The sequence below is a fragment of the Cnephaeus nilssonii genome, assembly GCF_951640355.1.
Source record: "Cnephaeus nilssonii genome assembly, chromosome: 2".
Classification (NCBI taxonomy): domain Eukaryota; kingdom Metazoa; phylum Chordata; class Mammalia; order Chiroptera; family Vespertilionidae; genus Cnephaeus; species Cnephaeus nilssonii.
The window spans coordinates 72,904,336-72,925,403 of NC_137073.1; the positions used below are offsets into that span (position 1 = coordinate 72,904,336).

Below are 21,068 nucleotides of genomic sequence, written 5' to 3' on the forward strand. Positions count from 1 at the left end.
TTTTTTTAATAGGAAATTTTTTGTATTATTTATGGCAGAATTGTTTGACCCTCCATCCTACCTTCCTCCTAGTCTGCCTTCACAAAACTCCTGTTATTTGGATACTGCATTAATCCTCTAATATCTCTCTCTCTCCCTCTCCCTCTCCCTCTCCCTCGCCCTCGCCCTCTACCTCTCCCTCTACCTCTCCGTCTCCCTCTCCCTCTCCTCTTCTCTTTTCTTCATCATTATTTTCTCATTATTATCTTATAACCATTCTATTGAATTCATTGTAACAACCATAGTTTTTAATTATCAAGGACTCTTTCTTGTTTTCTGATAATTCTTTTTTGTGTGAAGTTTCCCCCCCCCCCCCGCCCCCACTTTATGGATGCAATTAATAATTTATTTCTCCAAAGCCTGTGCTCTTAACCATTAATTATGTGTGTGTAGATGTGTGTACATACGTGTGTGTGTGTACACATACGTATATTTTTAAATTTGCTTATACTCCCAACATTGTCTCTCTTCCTTCTAAGGTTGTTTGTATCTTTGTTTTGGTTTGCATTTCATGAAGGAGCTTTCTCAAATCTCTAGTGTTCCTTGGCTACAACCTGAAAATTTAACTAGAAACTCCTAGGGTGAGGTTGCGGTTTGTAACCTGGTGAGTTTTACTGTAAAGTGGTTATATAAGGGGTGTGAAATGGCATGTTGAGGAATGAATCTGGTTATTGTACTTATAGTTTTTTGTGTGTGTTTTTTTAAAGAGTTAGTTTGGTTTGCTTTTAATCGGGCATGGTTTTTGAATCTAGCAATTATTGTGTGCTTGTTATGTTCAGGACATAGTTCTGAGTGCTTTACGTGAATTAGTTAAATGAATCCTCACAATAGTTCTCTTGCAGGTGTGAGAACTGAAGCACAAAGAGGCTGAGTAACTTGCCCAAGGTCACACAGCCAGGCAGAGCCAGGCATCAGCCTTTCTGGCTCCACTGCATCTCCTGCCTCTGAGGTGATGCAGATGATGGTCTGGATGTTCTTATTGGTCCTCATGACGTAGCAGAGCTTTCTGCTTGGTGTGCTGCAATACCAATCTCTCGAGGAGCCTGGGCAGGGCCAGGGGCCACCCTGAGCATCCTTGTTCAGCTGCTTTAGTGCTAAACATGTACTATAATTTTCTAAGTATCCCTATTGTGGAAAGGGTTGCTATTACAGTTGTTTTTATTCCAAAACTTACTCTCCAGAAAAGGGAAACATCTTATATACTAGTACAAGTCCGTACAAGATCTCTCTCATACTGAGTTTTTCTCAGTCGGCTTTATGTCGAACAGCCTGGAAAGCACCTTGATCAGTGTTGGTACTGAATACTTATAGAGGTCACTCACTGAAAGAAGCAATCACAAAAGAAGTCAAGAGATTTATACTCACTTAGTAATTATTCCTGGGAAATGATCTCACGATTGTAAGAATTAGCCGTGATAAGTTTATAAAACAATCTTTGTAGAGATCAGAGTGATACAGTTTAAAGATAAATTATTTCCTGAAACAAAAGTATATATGTTTTAATGTATCATATACAGACGAAGGTGCTCAGACAGAGGAGATGGTAGCTCTGGGGAACTGCCAGATATCTCAGAGTGGCTCCTGTGACAACGGATATTGATGTCAAGTAGGCATGGGAAGGAGTAGAATAAAATGTTTTCATGGTGTGTGAAAGTGTGGAAAAGAGCAATATTTTAAGATATTTTCTTATATGATTTCAAGTGTGTATACGTAACTTTTAAATAGGCAGTTGACTTTTATAAACATCCATATTATATTTATTCAAGTCAGCAAAAATAATTTTTGGAGCTTTTCACTAAGAAAATGGGGATTACTTTATAATAAGGTTGTCTCACTCTGATATATATATATTTTTAATTAAATCTTTATTGTTGAAAGTATTACATATATCCCCTGTTTTCCCCCCATTAACCCCTTCTAGCTGGCCCCCCTCCCCCTCCCCAGGCCTTCACCACCCTGTTGTTTGTGTCCGTGGTGACACTATGATATATTAGTAGATATATTAGTCTTGGACCATGTTTGCTTTGTTGGGCTGGGCTAAATCCAACTTGATCATGTATATGCATTTTTATTATTCTGCTGAATTCAATTTGTGAGAGGTTTATTTAGGATTTTTGTACCGAGTCAAGAGTGAAAAGTGTATGGGGGGGCGGGGGGTTGCTTTTTCTCTCTGTGTCAGCTTTTGTTGTCTTGGTTATGCTCACTTAATAAAGTAGTTTGGGTGGTTTTTCCATTTTTTTCTCTGCTCTAGAGCAGTTCACAGGCTGTTTGAAAGATCTGTCTGGATAAGTTGGTCCCTGAAACCGATTTGGAGGCTTTTTTGTTTGTTTTAATTATCTTCATAGTTTAGATTTTTGCTGAATTATATCTAGGCATGGGTCTTTAAAATATTTTAAAATTAATTTTGCCTGAAATACAGTGAACCCTTTGATCTCTATGCTGAGATTATTTTTCACTCCAGGAAGTTTTCCCTGTTCATATTTTAGCTTATTGCTTTTGTTCTGCTTGATTTGTTTTTCAAAAATATCTTTCATTAGTAGGTTGAAGCACTGACTCAATGTCTCTCTCATCATTTTCTGTGTTTTGTCCTTTTTCTCAGTCTTCTGGATCCAGCTCCTCTGCATTACATTTTTGCAATTTTAATCTGCTCTTTAATATCGCCAGTGTAGATTGCTATTGATTTTGTTTTTAGTTGCTTTGCAATCCTTTGTTTGCCTTAGTCAGTTCACTGGTCATGTCATTAAGCATTAAAGCTCAATGTAACCTTGTGAAATAAGTTTCTTTGTCTCCAGTCTATAAATTTACTAGAGTCCCAGTGCACGAATTTGTACACAGGTGGGGTGTCCGGCCAGCCCGCACTAATAGGGGCCCATCAGGCCAGGCCGGCGGGAGGTGGGGAAGAGGCCGCGGGTGGTTGGCTGGCCCTGCCCCTGATTAGGGTGTTGAGGGCCGATTGGGGGTGGGGCTGGCCGGGGGGAGGGGCTGTGTGTGGTTGGCTGGCTGGCCTGCCCCCAATTGGGGTGTTGGGGGCCGATCGGGGGCCGGCCTGGCCAGGTGTGTGGGGGAGCGATCGGGGCCTGGATCAGGCTGGTTGGCTGCTGCAGTGCGTGTCATAGCCACCAGTTGTTCCAGTCGTTCTGGTCGTTCTGCCGTTCCAGTCGCTGGGCTTTTATATATATAGATAAATGAAGAAATCAAAATGAAAGAGGTTAAGTGCTTTTCCCACAGCCACTACTACTCTGAATGTTTTTCACCCCAAATTCACATGTTGGAATATTAACACCCAATGTGATGGTGTCAGAAGGTGGGGCCTTTGGGAGGTGCTAGGTCATGAGGGTGGAGCCCTCGCGAATGAGATTAGTGCCTTTATAAGAGACCCCAGAGAGATCTCTAGTCCCCTCTTCCATGTGAGGGCACAGCAAGAAGGCACTGGCTGTGAACCAGGAAGAGGGTCCTCACCATAGGGCAGCCATGCTGGTCTTGCTCTTGGACTTCCCAGCTTCCAGAAACGTGAGGACTAAATTTCTGTTGTCTGTAAGCTAACTAGTCTGTGGTATTGTGTTACAGCAGCCTGGATGGACTAAGAGAGCCACTCATCTAACAAATGGAAGAGTCAGAATTCAAACCTAGATCTTGAGGTCAATACCTATTAACCCTTGTCAGTTGTGCTTTTGCTTCTCATCTTTCCCTTTTACCTTATCCCATTGTCCTTTATCTCTACTTCTGTTCGTAGAACCCAAGCTTTTCCCAAATAGAACTTCTCTAAAATTTTTATTTCCGTAGTAAATTATTACCAGCTACATACTCTTACTCTGAGCATAGCTGTGAAGGGTCTGCCCACACCGTGTGCATGGTCCTCTCTTGGCCTGTGGTCACTGTTTCCTTATTCCTGGGAAATAATCTCACGATTGTAAGAATTAGCAGTGATAAGTTTATAAAACAATCTTTGTAGAGATCAGAGTGATACAGTTTAAAGATAAATTATTTCCTGAAACAAAAGTATATATGTATTAATGTATCATATACAGACGAAGGTGCTCTGACAGAGAAGATGGTTGCTCTGGGAAACTGCCAGATATCTCATTTTCCTGATTAATCACTTCCCAACTCCATAGCTGAGGTCAGCTTCATGCCCACCACTCACTCAATGCCCAGGGGGCTATAGGTATGGAGTCTGCTATATCTACTGAACCTGATGACCTACTTTCGGCTCTTGGGCTACCTGGTTCTTTGATGCGCTAAAATGATGCCAATATGCACAGCTACTTGACTCTTCCTATTTCCACGCCTTCAGGGCTTTGCTTTGGGGATCACTTCCCAAGATACTGTGTGCCACCCTGTCACACTCGTCTTCTCCATTTCTTTCTGGGAGTTGCTATTTCTAACTGCACGTAGAAAGTTGAGGAGATTCTACTTCTCTGGTCATGTAAAAAATTAGCAATGTCCCCTCCCAGGCTGCCTCCCTGCCTCTTTTCGGGTAGGTGAGGTGTCTGTGTCAGGAGGCAAATAGGGTAGGCCAGCCCTTGTTTCCTTAGCCCAGCATCTTCAGCTCATAGCTCATGGGAAGTTCTCCAGGATTCTGGCATAGGTCTGTCTGTTGGTCTTGGTTTCTCACCTTGTGATGGGTTTTCATCTTACTCTGTGTCTTTGTTATTTTAGGGTATTAGTTAAGAGGAGTGGCACTAGCGACTATTATGAAGATGCCGTTTTAATCTGGGTTCCTGTCACCATGGCTGATCTTTATAGTTGCTAAATTTCAAGAATCTTCGAAGAAATTTAACCCTGAGTAAAATGAGCTCAAATTAGAGCCACCTCTGGAGCAACTAGATCATGAATTAAAATTAGGAAAACTACTTATAAAACCTTGAAAACCGAGATTGATCCTAGCATCTTTTTAAAAAATATATATTTTTATTGATTTTAGAGAGGAAGGGAGAGGGAGAGAGATAGAAACATCAATGATGAGAGAAAATCATTGATCGGCTGCCTCCTACTGGGGATCGAGCCCGCAACCCAGGCATGTGCCCTTCACTGGAATCAAACCCTCACCCTTCACTCCACAGACAGATGCTCTGTCCACTGAGCAAAACCAGCTAGGGCAGTGGTCGGCAAACTCATTAGTCAACAGAGCCAAATATCAACAGTACAACGATTGAAATTTCTTTTGAGAGCCAAATTTTTTAAACTTAAACTTCTTCTAACGCCACTTCTTCAAAATAGACTCGCCCAGGCCGTGGTATTTTGTGGAAGAGCCACACTCAAGGGGCCAAAGAGCCACATGTGGCTCGTGAGCCGCAGTTTGCCAATCACTGAGCTAGGGCGATCCCAGCATCTTTATGCAGCTATTACAGGCACACTTCACTTCATTGCACTTCGCACATGTTGCATGTTTTACAAATTGAAGGCAAGACCCTCCACCAGCAAAAAGATTACAACTCACTTTATTGCAGTGATCTGGAACCAAACCCACAATATCTGTATACTAGAGGCCCAGTGCATAAAAGTTCATGTACTGGAGGGGGGTCCCTCAGCCTGCCCAGCCCCCTCTCACAGTCTGGGAGCCCTCAGGGGCAGGAGGCAACCCGGTGATCAGGGGAAGGTGACGCCCCCATCACACCTCTGCTGCTGCCACTGCTGGCAGCACAAGCCTCAGCCGGCCCTGGTTACCTGAGCCTCAGGCGGCCCTGGGCGGCTGGGCAGCTGACAACTGAGGCTTGCCTGTGCCTCGGGCTGGCCCTGGGCGGCTAGCCATCTGCCATCCGAGGCTTGCCTGTGCCTCAGGCCGGCCCTGGGTGGCTGGGGGGCTGAGGAAACTGGGGGACTCCGGAGGCGATCGGGCCTGGCCTTGCCACGCGCCTTCTGCCCCGGCGGGGCTGAGGGGACTGGGCGCCTCCATCTTGTGGCTGTGGGAACCACCATCTTTGCGACGGCGTGAGGGTCAATTAGCATATCCCCTCTTTATTAGATAGGATATTTACATTAACTCTTCTCACAATAACCACTTTCTTTACATTTAGAGGAAAGATTGATGATAAGGAGAAACTTAATTTGCATTTCTTTCTCTGGAAACTTTTTCTGTGATTATTGACAATCTCATTGCCTGAAATAGAATTTACTAATGTGCTATGACAATGTTATTAAAACCCAAGGCAGCAGGACCTGGATCTGGCTTATCATAGAGCAGTAACTCATTTTTTCCACTTTTTTCACTTCACATAGAACTGCTCTTCTTCATAAGCATAGAAATACTGGGTGCATCCAAACAAAGAAATGCTGAAGCTATTGCTATAGAAAACCCTGAGACAAACTAGCTCCTTGGTTTCATGCTTTTCACACCTGCAAAATACATATATATATTTATATACAAATAATTATTTAAATATATATTATACATATATAGGAATATACATACACACGCAACTAGTATAACATATGTTTGCCAGAAACCAACTGGGGTTGAAGTTTAGTCTACCCTAGGTAGTTTTCATTTTGGGTAAGTGCATCCATTTCTAGAAACAGACTCTTTAAAAAAGCTAATAAGAAAAATTTCAATTTAATTATTCTGCTTTTCATGCTCTGACTGCATGTAAATTACAACCTTGATAGAATAATGTTTCCCTGCCTCTTTTCAGGTATGGAAATGTGTGATTATTACTGCTGTTAACAAATATTGCTCATCTCATTGCAAACATAATATTCTCTTCGTCTAATACAAAGGTTGCCCTTCTATTTCCTCTGTGATAGGATATGATCAAAGTTCAAATCTCAGCTTTCCTGCCAATTAGTTACTGAGACTCTAGCCTCAGTTTCATTATTGGATGCAGGTTGGCCGATCTTTCATTCATTCACGCAGTCTCTCGTTGCAGAGAGAAAGACAAATAGGACATAGGTCCAGCCCTTAGGAAACTTGCAGTCTAGTGAGGCAGACAAGCGAGTGCATTATGATGATGCAATGGAAGTGTATTTGGATGCAACCCAGGGCACTGTGTGCTCGTGGTAGGAGCACCTATCAGAGCCTGGGGGCAGGGGAGCCTTTCGGAGAGTTAAAGGCTGGGAATGAGATGGTCAGATAAATGGTGTGCTGGTGGGGAGGAGCCGGGCCAGCATCCTCAGCTATGAGTGATGAACATGAGCAAGGGCAGAGTGGAGAACAGTCATGTGCTAGGAGGTTCAGTGGGGCTGGAGCCCAGAGTGCCAGGTGGGGAATGGTTAGATGTGAAGCTGGAGAACGTGATGTAAGTCCTGGCTCAGAGAGGAAGGCGGTAGAAGGTGCTCTGAAGGCCGTGGGGAAGCATCGAAAGGTTTTAAGTAGGACCATATTTTCATTTTAGGATTAGTGTGGAGGATGATTGGAGGCAGACTGGCGTTTTAGAAGGTGATGGCGGTCAAGAGGGGTAGAGGGTAAGGAGGGCCTGAGTAAAGGCAGAGAGAAATTTGAAGGAGACGAAAGGACAGATTTAAGAAATGCATAGGAGAGCGTGGACAGTTGATCTGAGAGTCCTTGTTACTAGGAAAGGTGAGGTGCTGCAATTCTGTGCTTTCAGAACTTTCATCAGGACTGGCGATAGCCTTTGATGGAACCATCCCTTCTGTTGGCAATGGGGTGCATTTGCAGAGAGCTGGAAAGAATGCAGCCCATGGCCAGAGTGCCCATGTAGTCCACAGAGCAGTAGATTCATAGTCCATTTGAGACTGCGGCGGGGTCCACAATGATACTGGGAAATTGCAGAAATGGCTTTGGCTGTCACAGTGTTTTGAGGGGGAAGTCATGTGAAGGACCGGCCGTGCAGTGCTCAGGCAGCCCTGCACAGTGGAGACATGTCCTGCCCCAGAGGGTCAGGAGACCGTCCAGGAGCACTGCCTGGACCCTGCTCAATAGCAAATTTTTACTGAAACCAATGGAGGCATTTATTACAGTCCCTAAACTTTTAGCATTTATTTTCTGAGCTTTCACAAAATTATATGTAGATTAATATCTTAAACAGAGCAATAAAGAGTCTGAACTAATTCGTCTAAATCTTATGTCCTTTTCTCCCTTATAGATAGAATTCCCTTAAAAACTCGTACTGGAGAGCTTCATGGTTTTAAATGTACTTATGCAATTGGCAGGCTTATTAAAATATTATAGAAATTCTCTGCCAAAAACAAAGTAATCTGAGTGCTGGCAAACCAATCTCACTAGGTCCTTCAAACACTTAAATGAATTCCTGACAAAGCTAAGGAAGACCTGTTAAATGAAGAAACTGTATAGTGTGTCCACACTGTCTTTCTCTTCGCAGTTATCCCTTTATTCAGCACATCTACCCTAGAGGGAAATAATAACACATGGCTCAAAACTAGGAGACTCTTTTTTCCTAGCCAGAAGCCAATCCATTTCAACCCTTAAATTTTTCTATGTTAATGTCCATGCTGAAAGCATATTGGATCATTTTAAAATTTTATTAGCAATAGGTAGTAATACATACAGATTTGTTGACTTTTATTGAGAAATAATAATAACCAATACATTTTGATAGTCCCCAGAACAGTCTTGCATTTGCATTCTCTTCAACAAACCATTGACTCCACAATCCTACAGTTTCTAAGGCAAAAATCTTTCTCAATCCCTGTTTATCAAGATCTTCAATGTTTTGTTATATTGCTTATTGCTTGTGTGCTGTAATACTGTATTTTTGATATGACATTTTCAGCATGAGAAGCATGGAAGAATCTTTATTTTCCCACTTCTATAAGGTGTGGCCTTTCCCTGAGTGTATAATTGGCCTATGAGTTTATAAGCCTCTCCCTGAGCTTATGATGAATGAAAAATACATATTGAACTGAGCATATTTATTGACTAAATTGCAAGAAGCTTTCCAGTTTGTGTGGGTTTACTTTCTCCTCCTGTGTTGCATTCCATTTTAAAGGTCACATTTAAGAATTTCTTATATCATACATTCCCTCAGAACTCATTAGAGCCAAAATTCCCTATGAAGTCAAGAGGTATGTTAGGTTGGACAGACGCTCTGGAGAATGAAGGAAGGTGAGAAGTAGGTTCCTTGTAGAAATAATCCCATGGGAACCATAGTCACAGCCAGAGGAAGGGGCTGACATAAAGTTGGGTCACCACAGGCTCTGGATGCAAATACATAGTCGGCAGCTGGAGGATGAGAGAAGGAACCAAATGGCCTAGGAATTATTACCTTAGGAATCAGCAAAAAGTATATTGTATTTCAGGGTTTTTGGTCTGGAATTTTAAAACTCACTGTCTTTATTAATAGATGGAAGAGACGAATTTAAGTAGGTTTCAAAGAAGGCACTAATTATCTGCTGAAAAACAAAAGCTGTGTATTGTTTATACTCATATCTTCAGGAATATAAAAATAGGGATTTACTCTGTAGCAGTTTTCTTAGAAAAAAATAAAAAGGTTGGCTAAATTTTAGCTACTAAGAACCCAAACAGTGTAATTCTTTTCTTGTTTTACAGTCCACACGTGGGATTCTCCTCGAGGGAGTGGTAACTGCTTTTTTCTTTTTTTTTTTTTTTGAAGCAAGGCATTTGGTCGAAAATTAGAGTTCCACGGCTAGCTTTTGCTGGCGTTCTGTCCCGAATTCCTCTCTACTTGGGGTTTCTACAGTGATTGCTGTGGTTTTCTGGCTTGATCTGAGGCCCTTGCTTCGTCAGCGGAGGAAAGACTGCCGGCTCCTTCCTTCCCAGGAGTTTATGGCCCTTGCTCTTCAAGGAGGGCTGGGAAAGAGTGCCCAGGCTCTTTGCGGGAGATAGCCCTGCTGGGCTTGGCCTAAACATGCGATGCTTTCAGAAGCATGAGATCCCCCCCCCACCAGGCCTAAAAACAATCATAAAAATATATTTGAGAAAATCCCCATCGCTTCTCTTGCTGACTTTGGCAATTAGGTACAAAGCATCAACAGAATGTTGTATACAGAAATTCTGCCTTCCAGGCTTGTTCCCTTCTTGCAGAACAATCCTTAACCTTGTGGGGCTCTTTTCTCATGTTTTCTTAATGAGAAAATATTTCAGAGATCATTGGCACCACAGGTTTCTTCCTTTCTGGGGTTTTTTGCTCTTAACCAACTGTAATCTCTATGATCTCTTTTATATTTTCCTTCACAGTATGGGCCACATCTAATCAACCCTTCCTAGGATGACTTTTCCAAGTACAGTGATTTTTTTTTTTTTTTTGTCATTTCCATCTTAGAATACTTTCTTATTTGTATGCATATACCTTTTCAAATTAGTGTTTTGGATTTTTTCAGGTAAATATCCACTCTCTCTAAAAAAAAAAAAAATCAATGGAAAAAATATCCTCGGATGGATTAACCAAAAAAATAAATACATGATTGTGGTAGAAAATGAAAAAAAACTATTAGAAGGTATAATGAAGAAAGTGGAAATTATTCATTATCATTATCTAACATCCAAAATACTGCTTTCCCTGTTTCCCAAAGATTTTTGGGTTGTTGTGCGTTCATTTTCATTTGATTTCTTCCTTGATCTCACTGTTGACCCACCCAAACTAAATAGTTAACTTCCTATGGTGAAAATTTCTCTGATATTAAAATTGTTTGAAACCATAAATTTTCATAATAGCAGTCATTTGAACAAATCATGATTTGGGTGACTACATTTTGAAAAGAGATTATTTTTGGCTAAAATTTTGGGTACCTTAATTTTATATGTTCACATAAAATACATAGTGGTAGAGAATAATTGTGATGTATGTAAAGTGGTAAGTCTGTACATTTCATCTCCCAATCACAAATGTGCAACACTGAGCCTATGTTGAAATGTGAATCAAGAGGCTCTAACTCACTTTTTAAAATAAACTGATAGGAACCACTACATTTGTGTTTGATTATAGTATAAGAAATTTGAGCATCAAATGAAATAAATAGGTTCCATCATACAACACGACAGGAAAAATACTAAGTCCACCCAATCTATTGTGATTTTTTAAAATTTACTTTTCAATTATAGTTGACAAACAATATTATATTAGTTTCAGGTGTATAACATATAACTTATGAAGTGATCACCATGGTAAGTCTAGCACCCATCAGATATCATATATAGTTATTATAATACTAGAGGAGCAGTGCACGAAATTTGTGCACTGGGAGGAGGGTGTCCCTCAGCCCAGCCTGCACCCTCTCCATTCTGGGACCCCTCGGGGGATGTCTGACTGCCAGTTTAGGCCCGATCCCTAAACTGGCAGTTGGATATTCCTCTCACAATCCGAGAATGCTGGCTCCTAACAACTCGCCTGCCTGCCTGCCTGATTGCCCCTAACCTGCTTCTGCCTTCCAGCCTGATTGCCCCCTAACCACTCCCCTGCCGGCCTGATTGATGCCTAACCACTCCCCTGACAGCATGATTGACACCTAACTGCTTCCCTGCCTGCCTGATCACCCCCAACCGCCCTCCCCTGCCGGCCATCTTGACAATGTGGGGGCAGCCATCTTGTGATGATGTAGGGGCGACCATCTTGTGACAACGTGGGGCGGCCATCTTGTGACAGCATGGGGGCGGCCATCTTGTGTCATGAGGGCATGAGGGTCAATTTGCATATTACCTCTTTATTATATAGGGTCCACTTTTCCCAACTTTTTGTCTGTGTCTTGGCCTACTTTATGATTTACTTAAAGTAAATTAAAACTATATTTCAGAAGCCTGTATGGCGGGGTCTCTCTTTTCCGTATCCAGCACAGAAAGAGAATGATCCAGTTTTTCGAGTAGAGGGGCTGGGGATTGAGAAAAATGAAAGAAACAGACACAGAGATAGAAGGAAATAGCTGGGACCAGGTGGGACCACCATCCTCTTCTGAGGGAGAGACAGTGACCCAGAACCGATGCGGCGTGTTTATTTTATACCCCCACATACCAGGAAGTTTCACCAAAAGTCAAGACAAAGGAGATTATTTGCATTCTAGAGTAGGCCCAAGTCCTATTCATTCCTGGTGCTTGACTGGATTTACATATCAAAACCCACTTCCTGACACCTGGGCTGAAATGAAGGTCAAACTAACACCCTTGCCTTTTTGGCAAAGCGTGTTCCCAGGGTGTGGCTTTGCCAACCAAAGCCACTGGCTTCAGCTGACGATAATTAATGAATGCCCATGTGCTTTGCCAGGCGCTCTCTACAAGCCTGGCCCTCTTCATGGTTTTGGCTGGCAGGAGAAGGACTGGTTGGTGAGGGAGATTCTGCTCCGGCAGACCAGGAAACTTTCCCAGAGGGTCCCACCAACTCACCTGAGTCCTGTCCCATAGCTCTCTGCGTGTTTTCAGTAACCATGAAAATGCTTTCAAGTGATCAAAATGATACATGGATTCTTCTTTCCAATTCCTTGACTATTCTTTCAGCAAAGCTGCTTTAAACATAATTTCTGATTACATGTGTGGTTTTTACCAAGAAACAGGAATTGGTAGTGGTTGATGCCAATTGTGAATTGATCCCAGTAGAAAAAATTTCCTCTGAATGCAGGAACCTTAGTCAGATAGTGGGAGAAGCTCCCGTCTGAACTCTGCTCCATGTTATAAGCTCAGAACATACCTTCTCCTTGGCCTTGTGATGTCAGCTTGTCGGGTTGAGTGAAATTGCTGCTGCAATTATTTGGATGGATGCAGTGCTTCCTGCCCCACCTGCGGTGTTGGTAAACCTGAAACCATCATGGCAGATATGTTTATTTGCTTTCCCCGAAATGTGCTGCCCCTTTTTACCTCCTGCAGATAAAAACTGACAGGTCCTTTTCCTGCTAGCCAAAAACAGTGATGGGAACCAGGTGGAAGATACGGCTTTTAAAATGTAGTTTTAATTCATTTTAAGTTCCATAAAGTAGGCTGAGTCACAGACAAGCTGTGCGCCTCACCAAATCACTCCATGATCTCACTTTCCCTCTGGCAAACTTTTTTCCGTGCAATATGGTGATATCACGGGGGTGTCAGCTTGCTTGAGAGGAGTTTGCCTATGAGCTGTTAAGGCTGCCAGACAGCATCTCTCTAGTCCGTCTTCTGTCTCTTTACTTAGTCTTCAGAGTCACATGGTCTTCATGTACTACAATGATGCTATTAACCACCCTCACAGCAACCACATAGTTGTAGGTAGTGAAGGCCTGGTTACATGACCATTTACCCGAAGTGTAGTTTTAGAATTGATGAAAACCTGCATTGACTCCTCCGCTTCGTAGAGTGGATACTTTGAATGAAACCACTGGAATCTCCAAGAGGACAGTTGACCTTACTCTTGTTACTGAGGTGTCTATTTTAGATTCTCTCAATTACTTCCTTTTCCTGTCTTTTTAATTATTATTGCCAGTGAAGTCAAATAATATGATAGAAGAGATTTGAATGGGCTTTAGGAAAAGAGGTTTAATTGTGGCTTTGCTTCTAACTAGCTGTGCAGTTTCTCCCACGCCATCAATCTTTCTTGATCTCATCATTTTCAGGTGCCCTCTGTGATATCTTTTGATACTCTGTGGTCCCATTATGGAAACTCAGACACTCTTTTCTACTGGGCAGAGCATCTTCTAAGCATATTCACAGTCTTCTCTGTATTTATTTCCAAGTCACTTTCTGATTCCCCGAGTGATTCCGCCAGGATGAGAACCACTGCTACAGAGTCTAGGCCCAGGGACTCATTATTGTAAAAATTTTTCCTTTGCCATATATTTTTTCATCCTTAAGTCAAGGACAATTTACCCTTCAGAAAATAATGATTTTTATAATTCTTCTGAAACTTAATCCTCACAGAAATTAGGATCCAGACATTTCCCCTTTGTGTGACTTTTATGAATATTTTGCATTTTCCATTTGTGTTCTTGCTTATTTTCCACTCTCACTATTCATCCACACTTGACCAGTGGTGATTCAAAAGAACAACAGAAGCCCTAGCCGGGTTTGCTCAGTGGTTAGAGTGTTGGCTGCGGACTGAAGGGTCATGGGTTCAATTCTGATCAAGGGCACATATCTCGGTTGCAGGCTCAATCTCTGGCCCCCGTTGAGGAGCACGCAGGAGGCAACCAATCAATGTGTCTCACATCAGTGTTTCTTTCTCTTCGTCTCTTTCTAAAAATCAATGGAAGAAATATCCTCAGGATTTAAAAAAAAAAAAGAAAAAAAGAACAACAGAGTTTACTGAGGTGTCTATTTTAGATACTGAGTAAAGCTGATTGACTTTTATGTGCCAGTATTGAACCTGTCTCTGGAACAATGGTTTCAAAGTATGCTCTCGGGAGCAGCAGCATCACCATCACCTGGTGATGTGTTAGAACTCAAGTTCTCAGGTCCCGCTCTGGACCGGAAACTCTGAAGGTGGGGCCAGCAATCTGCACTAGCAGACCTGCCAGGTGGTGTGATACATGCTATTGTGAGAGAGTTGTTCTAGAGAGATTTTATGTTTTCAGGTAGTAGAATTTTTTTAAGTGTGTTTAGATAGTTTTGAAGTAATCATTGTCCAAATTTACATGCTCTGGAAATAGGAGGGATATTACATCTCTAAAAGCAATATTTCCCTGCCTGCCTATCTTTTTATCCTTTGGAAGTTTTAATTTTTTTTTCTTTTAGAGAACCTATCAATATCTCTACCTGTTTGTACAGTGAAATTTTAGTCTTAAGTTCTATTATCACGGAAGATTTAATAATCAGTGCTATTTAAAGAGTCTGTTGTTATATAGATGGAACAGTGACTAACGAAACATTTAATTTCTCCTTGTTCATTTGTTTATTTTTCATTGAAACTTCCAGATGGCATTCTTTTTTTAGAATATAGACAAGGTTTATTTTTTAAAGTTACCCAACAAATCCGTTTGTTCTGTAATAGACCTAAAGATTGTTCTTGTCAGAGGGAAGTCTTTGCTAAGTTGAGTGCTCTCTGGAACAGGCATGAACATAGCTAATATCCTGAATTAAGTGGTGAAGAAGAGGCGAAGGGCATCTGGCCCTAAGGGAGAAAACCTTACCCAGAAAGTGGCAGAGGTAGACTTCGAGTGCAAGGCTCCATGCTTCCAGTCAGTAGTCTCTGCAGGAACAGCGCTGCCTTTAGGATTACGCCGTTCCCCTAAATGGCTGGATTTTTGTCAAGAGCTTGATCCAAATGGGATTATTTATTTATTTGCTTTTATTTATTTATTTATTAAATTTTTTTTGTAATATATAAAGCATTTGCAAGTTCTCTCAAGGGCAACACATAGCTTCATTTAACTCCCTCAAGCCCTCTCACCTCTGTAAATTGCACCAGGAAATTCAAGGTCTAGCCAGAGGCCCCCAAAGAGTTAAAAAGACAACCAGCCTGCAGCGTGGAAGAAACTGATGTCAAAAACAGATGTTTCTCTGCAGGCCTTGCTGGATTCGTAAGTCGGGATAAAGCCAGCATGTATGCATGCGCATCAAAAAAAACACAAAAAAACAGTCCCTCATCTGCAATTCCTCTTCAGTGCTTCTGCATGGGAGCTCTGCGGAAGGGCTCCCCCGAGACTGGCGGCCCTGACACTTGAGCCATTAACTCAGAGCGCCCTCTAATCTCTTGTTTTCATTGTTGGTGTTCCGGCTGAGCTGCCCGCACAGACTTTGCCCGTTTTCATTGGCTGCGGGGATTGTTATTGGAGTGGCTGACAGCTCTCTGCCAGGCTGTCTGAAACTGCCTTCCTGTGCTCTCTGCCGCCGCTCAGCTTCACAGCACTATTGTTCCTGTGGAGCCTTTTTCTTAAAATCTTTCCCAGCTGTATCCTGATATGGTAAACCACTTAAATTAGCTCCAGATTGTTCTGTTTATTTTATGTTAGATAAGCGACAAAATACAGTCCCAGCAGCTGGCCAGGAGGGGGAATGAGGATGGGGGGACACAAGCAAGGTCTTTTACAAAAGATAGAGTTCCCAGGCAAAGCCGTGAAAAGACACAAATGTGATGCAATCACACGTCCTGCATTTTACATGTGATCCTGATGGGCTGGCTAAGCAATAGCTTTGTATCTGAGCACAGCTCACTCCAGGGGGAAAAAAACACACAAGACCCCAGCATGAAGTCACACTAGGAGAAAGCGAAGTTTCCATTATGGGAACTAGACACAGGATCTCTGTCAGGTTGGCGGCCATGTCCTGCCAGCTGTCCAGGTACCCTGCTTGATGCGCTGACTGCAGCAGGGTCCCCTGTTACGTTTTTAAAACCGTTCTTTCATATTGTAATGCATGGTGGCTGACAGGCTGAAAGCTGGCAAAGTTCACCAGTCTATCAGCTCAGCATTTGCAAATGATCTCTTCTCTGCTGTCATTTAAAGCTGGAAGTCCACAGACATTGCGTCCCCAGCACAGGTATTTTCCGCACAGCTGCGAGTGAACATGCACAGCGGGCTGGGCCCCTGTTCGCTCCCACAGGCCGTCTGTGCAACTGCTCCACCCTGGCCGCGCCTCCGGCCGCGCCTCCTTTGCGGTTGTCTGCTCACAGGGGCGCTCCGTGCAAGGCCTTTCTTAATACTTAACAGAAAATATATTCAGATAGAATAGATACTGTCTAGAATGAAGATAATGCCTTTGTGATTGTAGGAATCAATCCAAATAAAATACGAAAAATAAACTTCCGAATGCTTTAACTCAGCTGAAGCATATAAACAATGCCAGGAGCCAGCTGAGTTACAACAATTATTGAGAATTTTGTCTGGGGTAACTCCAGACTCCCCGGGAAAGGTCCTCTGACGCATTCTAGCTCCACCAGGCTTCCAGTCCTCACCCCGAACCCAGTCCTCGAAACCCTCTCCATCACGGTGACAGGAGAGGAGTGGGTAGAACAGGTGAGGAGTAATAAGGTGCCCTGGAAACTGCCTCTTAGTTTCCTTTGGGGGGGAAATAAACTCAGCATGCAATTAACGGGGCACGAAACCAACTCTGTAACAATAATTACCCCATCGAGCCCCTTTCCCTCTGCTGAAATGTGCCTTTTCCTTTTCCTCTCCATCAAGGACCAGCACGCAGCCAAGTGGCCTCCATGTTTCCTTCTCTAATTCCCCAGTTGTCCTCTCTCTTCTCTTTCTCTGTATCCTTTTTAGTCTTCATTGTGGATAGTCTTGTGTTTCTCCCATGGGCCAGGCTTTCCACAGATGACATGTCCCCTGAGAACAGGGACCCTGTATTGAACCTCTAGTGTCTTTTCCCGCAGTGTTTACAGTAGCCATGGGCACTGAGCAGATGCTTAAAGCCTGTCCCATCATTTGCTTCTGTTATTCTTACCTAACGTGAGGTGTCATTCATTCTGCTTCTGTATTAATTCAGGCAAAAACAACAACACAAAAGACCAGGCACTGGCCCGTTCTCATTAAAATCATGAGCACATCCTTCTGGTGCTGGGCAGGCTGGAGGAAGCCACCTAAAGCCTGTATTTCTCATGGACTCCAACTAAAACTGGACAATACAGAAGACAACTACTTGCACACCTGAAAAGTAAACAGTAGCCGCCAAATGGTGAATGGGAATGAAGTCAAAGCTTTATCAATCCTTGTACCTGGAGTGCATTTGTGGGGGGTGTTTTCTCTCCTGTCTCCTGGCTTTGACCTAAGGGCTGATGTCTTTAGAGAACTCTGCAGCAGGCCTGGGCAGCAGTCTCCATGAAAACTCCCGATTTCCAACCAGAGGTTTGGGAAGGGGTCCTTTGCTGGAGAATATAGGGGACTTCCCATTTTCTCTGTTTCTTTTCTCTCTCCCAACTCTGCCTCAAGTCCAGTCCTAATTAAGGATTTCCATTGCTTTTGTGGTGGGGAATTTGGTCACCTAAAACCCCAAAAGAAGATTCTCTCTGACCAGAGGGAAAAGGAGCCACTTTTGTCCAAAGAGTGAGGGAGAATCCCATTATTTTCTCTCTCTTTTCTTTTGCTGCTTTGCTCCCAAAGGCAGCTGCAGTTGTGCAGAAGTGCATGATAGAACAGGAGGCTAAAATCTGAGGGAAACCTGTCTTTATGAGCAGAGGAACCAGGAAAAAGGAACCCCAATGACTGGAAAGTTAGGGAGGACTCTCAGAGAGGAGAGTGCTGGAGAAGAGGATCCCCTGATTCTGTGTGTGAGCTGACATAAGTCCTGTTCTCACCTCCGAGGTGTGCATGTGCTGCACAGACCCAGAGAAGCAAAGCCAAGGCTTCAAGAACTCAACTCCGATGTAAACCACCACTCAGGTTCCAGACTAACCCCCAAGAGCTTCACACACGGGGCAAACCCAAACAGCATAGCAAAGGCTTTAAAAACTAAACTGGCATTAAAAGCATCACTATCCGCAGAAGGGGAGACTAAACTTGGAGTTTGAATCTAACTGGGTTCATTATAACCATTCCTCATAAGATAAAGTTGAATACTCTTTAAATGGAAAAATAGAACTTCTCAGCGGAGAAATAGAAAGAAAAAAAAAAGACCAAATTGAAATTGTAGAAGTAAAAAATACAGTATCTGAAATTAAAATTTTACACTATGGTCCAAGTACCAGAATGAAGATGAAAGAGGACAGGGTCAGTGAACTTCAAGATAGGTCAGTAGTATTACACAATCTGAAAGAGAGAAAAAAGAGAGGCACCCTGGCCAGTGTGTTCAATGGTTAGACGTCAGTCCGCAGACTGAAGGGTCGCAGGTTTGATTCCTGGTCAAGGGCATGTACCTGGGTTGCAGGTTTGTTCTCCAGTCCTGGACAGGGTGTGTGGGGAGGCAACCTATTGATGTCTCTCTCTCACATGGATGTTTCTCTCTCTTTAAAAATCAGTGGGAAATATGTCTTCGGGTGAGGATTAATAAAGAAAAGACGAAAGAGATAAAGAAGAAGAAAGAGGAAAAAATTGAACTGAGTTGCTGGGAGGGACCTATGGAGCAATATCAAAAGGTCTAACATTTATGTCACTAGAGTTCCAGGAGAGGAGAAATATTGATGTAGAAAAAAATATATGAAGGAATAATGTCTGAAAACTTCACAGATTTGGTGAAAGATACATATATAGATTCAAAAAGCCCAGTAAAATCCAATCAGGATAACCACACTCTCCCCCCCCCCCCCCCCCCAACTACACTCACATTGTAATCAAACTGGTGAAAACCAAAGGTGAAGAAAAATTATCTTGAGAGCAGCAATCCCAATCATGGGGATTTACCCAAGAGAAATGAGAACATGTTTATATAAAAACCTACACCCACATGTTTATAGCAATTTTATTGGTAATTGCTAAAAACTGGAAAGAACTCAGATGTGCTTCAGCAAGTGAATGGATAAATGAAACTGTGGTACAACTCTGCCGTGGACAGCATTGTGGTACAGCTCTGCCGTGGACAGCGTTGTGGTACAGCTCTGCCGTGGACAGCGTTGTGGTACAGCTCTGCCGTGGACAGCATTGTGGTACAGCTCTGCCGTGGACAGCATTGTGGTACAACTCTGCCGTGGACAGCATTGTGGTACAGCATTGTGGTCTCACTGTGGTACAACTCTGCCGTGGACAGCATTGTGGTACAGCTCTGCCGTGGACAGCATTGTGGTACAGCATTGTGGTCTCACTGTGGTACAGCTCTGCCGTGGATAACTACTCAGCATTGTAGCGAACGGTTGATACTGCCTTAACATGCATGGCTCTCAGAGGTATGATGTTGAATGAAAGAAGTCAGACTCAAAGGCCTACACACTTTATGATTCTATTACATGACATTCTAGAAAGGGCAAGACTTCATCAGTGGTTGCCAGGGGTTAAGGGTGGGTGGAGGGTTTGGCTATAAAGGGGCAGTGCAAGGGAGTGATTCTGGGGTGATGGAACCATTCTGCATCTTGATTGTGACTCTGGCTCTGTGACTCTATTTGTCAAAATTCACACAACTGCATGCCAAGACAAGTGAATTTTACTGTATGTAAACCAGAAAATAAAAAATAAAAGAGATCACTAGCACACCATTGGTACATGATAGGGTTAATATAACTTCATGACTGACTACATGAAGTATGGAAAAGATTCATATAATCTCTTAATTATTTTGAAGTCATTTTCCACTTGATTCCATATTTAAACTTGCAGGAAGCCAAAAAAAAAAAAAAAATGGAACAAACAATGAGGCAATCTCTTTGTGTACATACAAAAAGCTTTTCAGAAAAGAATTTTGCATCTCACATGCCAGGCAGATGTTTTGGAGGGTCAGCTTACAACAAAAGGCCCTGATGAAAAATTGAGGTATGAGAGTCGGGGTCTGCACAAGAAAGGGAGACACATGGATTCCAGAAAGGATCTGCTGTTGTTAAAAAAAAAAAAAAAAAAAAGCCAAGTGAATTTGATGGACTGGTGAAAACAAGAACAAAGGACCTGACATGTCCTGGAAGCCCTGGGTTTTGAGAATGAGGGTGGGATGTCGAATGCCCTGTCAGGAAGACTCACAGCTGGTGCACTGAGGTACATCCTTGCCCGTGTTCTGAAATGAGCATGGGGTGGGCAGGCTTGGACGGTTTCCCTGAAGCAGATGGTGTACATTCCTGTGACACCAAGAAGAGTCTTTTCTAAACGCACCTCTCATCCAAAGGACAAAAGGGGCACGATGCTGCTTAATTGCAGGGAGATCCCACCAGCTGACCAGAGCTGTCCTGCCTCCCACTGCTTATTTCTGCTTTTGAAGTTTTTATCATCACTCTGCATCCTCTTACACCCTTATGGGTCTTATCAATTTTTATATACAAATGTATTTTTAAAAAGCTGTTGGTTTTAAGAAACCATGGCCTATCCCTAAGTCACAAAGATATTCTCTTACGTTCTTCTAGAAAAATATTGTCTTTGATCCATCTTTCTTTTTCACACACAGTTTTTAGATATAATTCACATTGCCATAAAATTCACCCTTTAAAGTGTACAGTTCATAGTATATTCACAAAGCTGTACAGTCATCACCATTACCTAATTTTTACCACCTCCCCCCAAAAATCCTGTATCCATTAGCCTTCCCCCCTCCTCCCAGACTTGGCAACCACTAATCTACTTTCTGTCTCTGTGGATTTCCCTATTCTAGACACTTAATATAAATGGAATCATACAGTGTATGGCCTTTT

General features: G+C 42.7%; 1 protein-coding gene across 1 annotated transcript in view; it reads left to right on the top strand.

Moving 5' to 3' along the window:
- ARSB (arylsulfatase B) overlaps positions 1 to 21,068 on the top strand; it is a 132,701-nt gene that overhangs the window by 36,091 nt on the left and 75,542 nt on the right. The gene's annotated exons all lie outside the window — the stretch shown is intronic.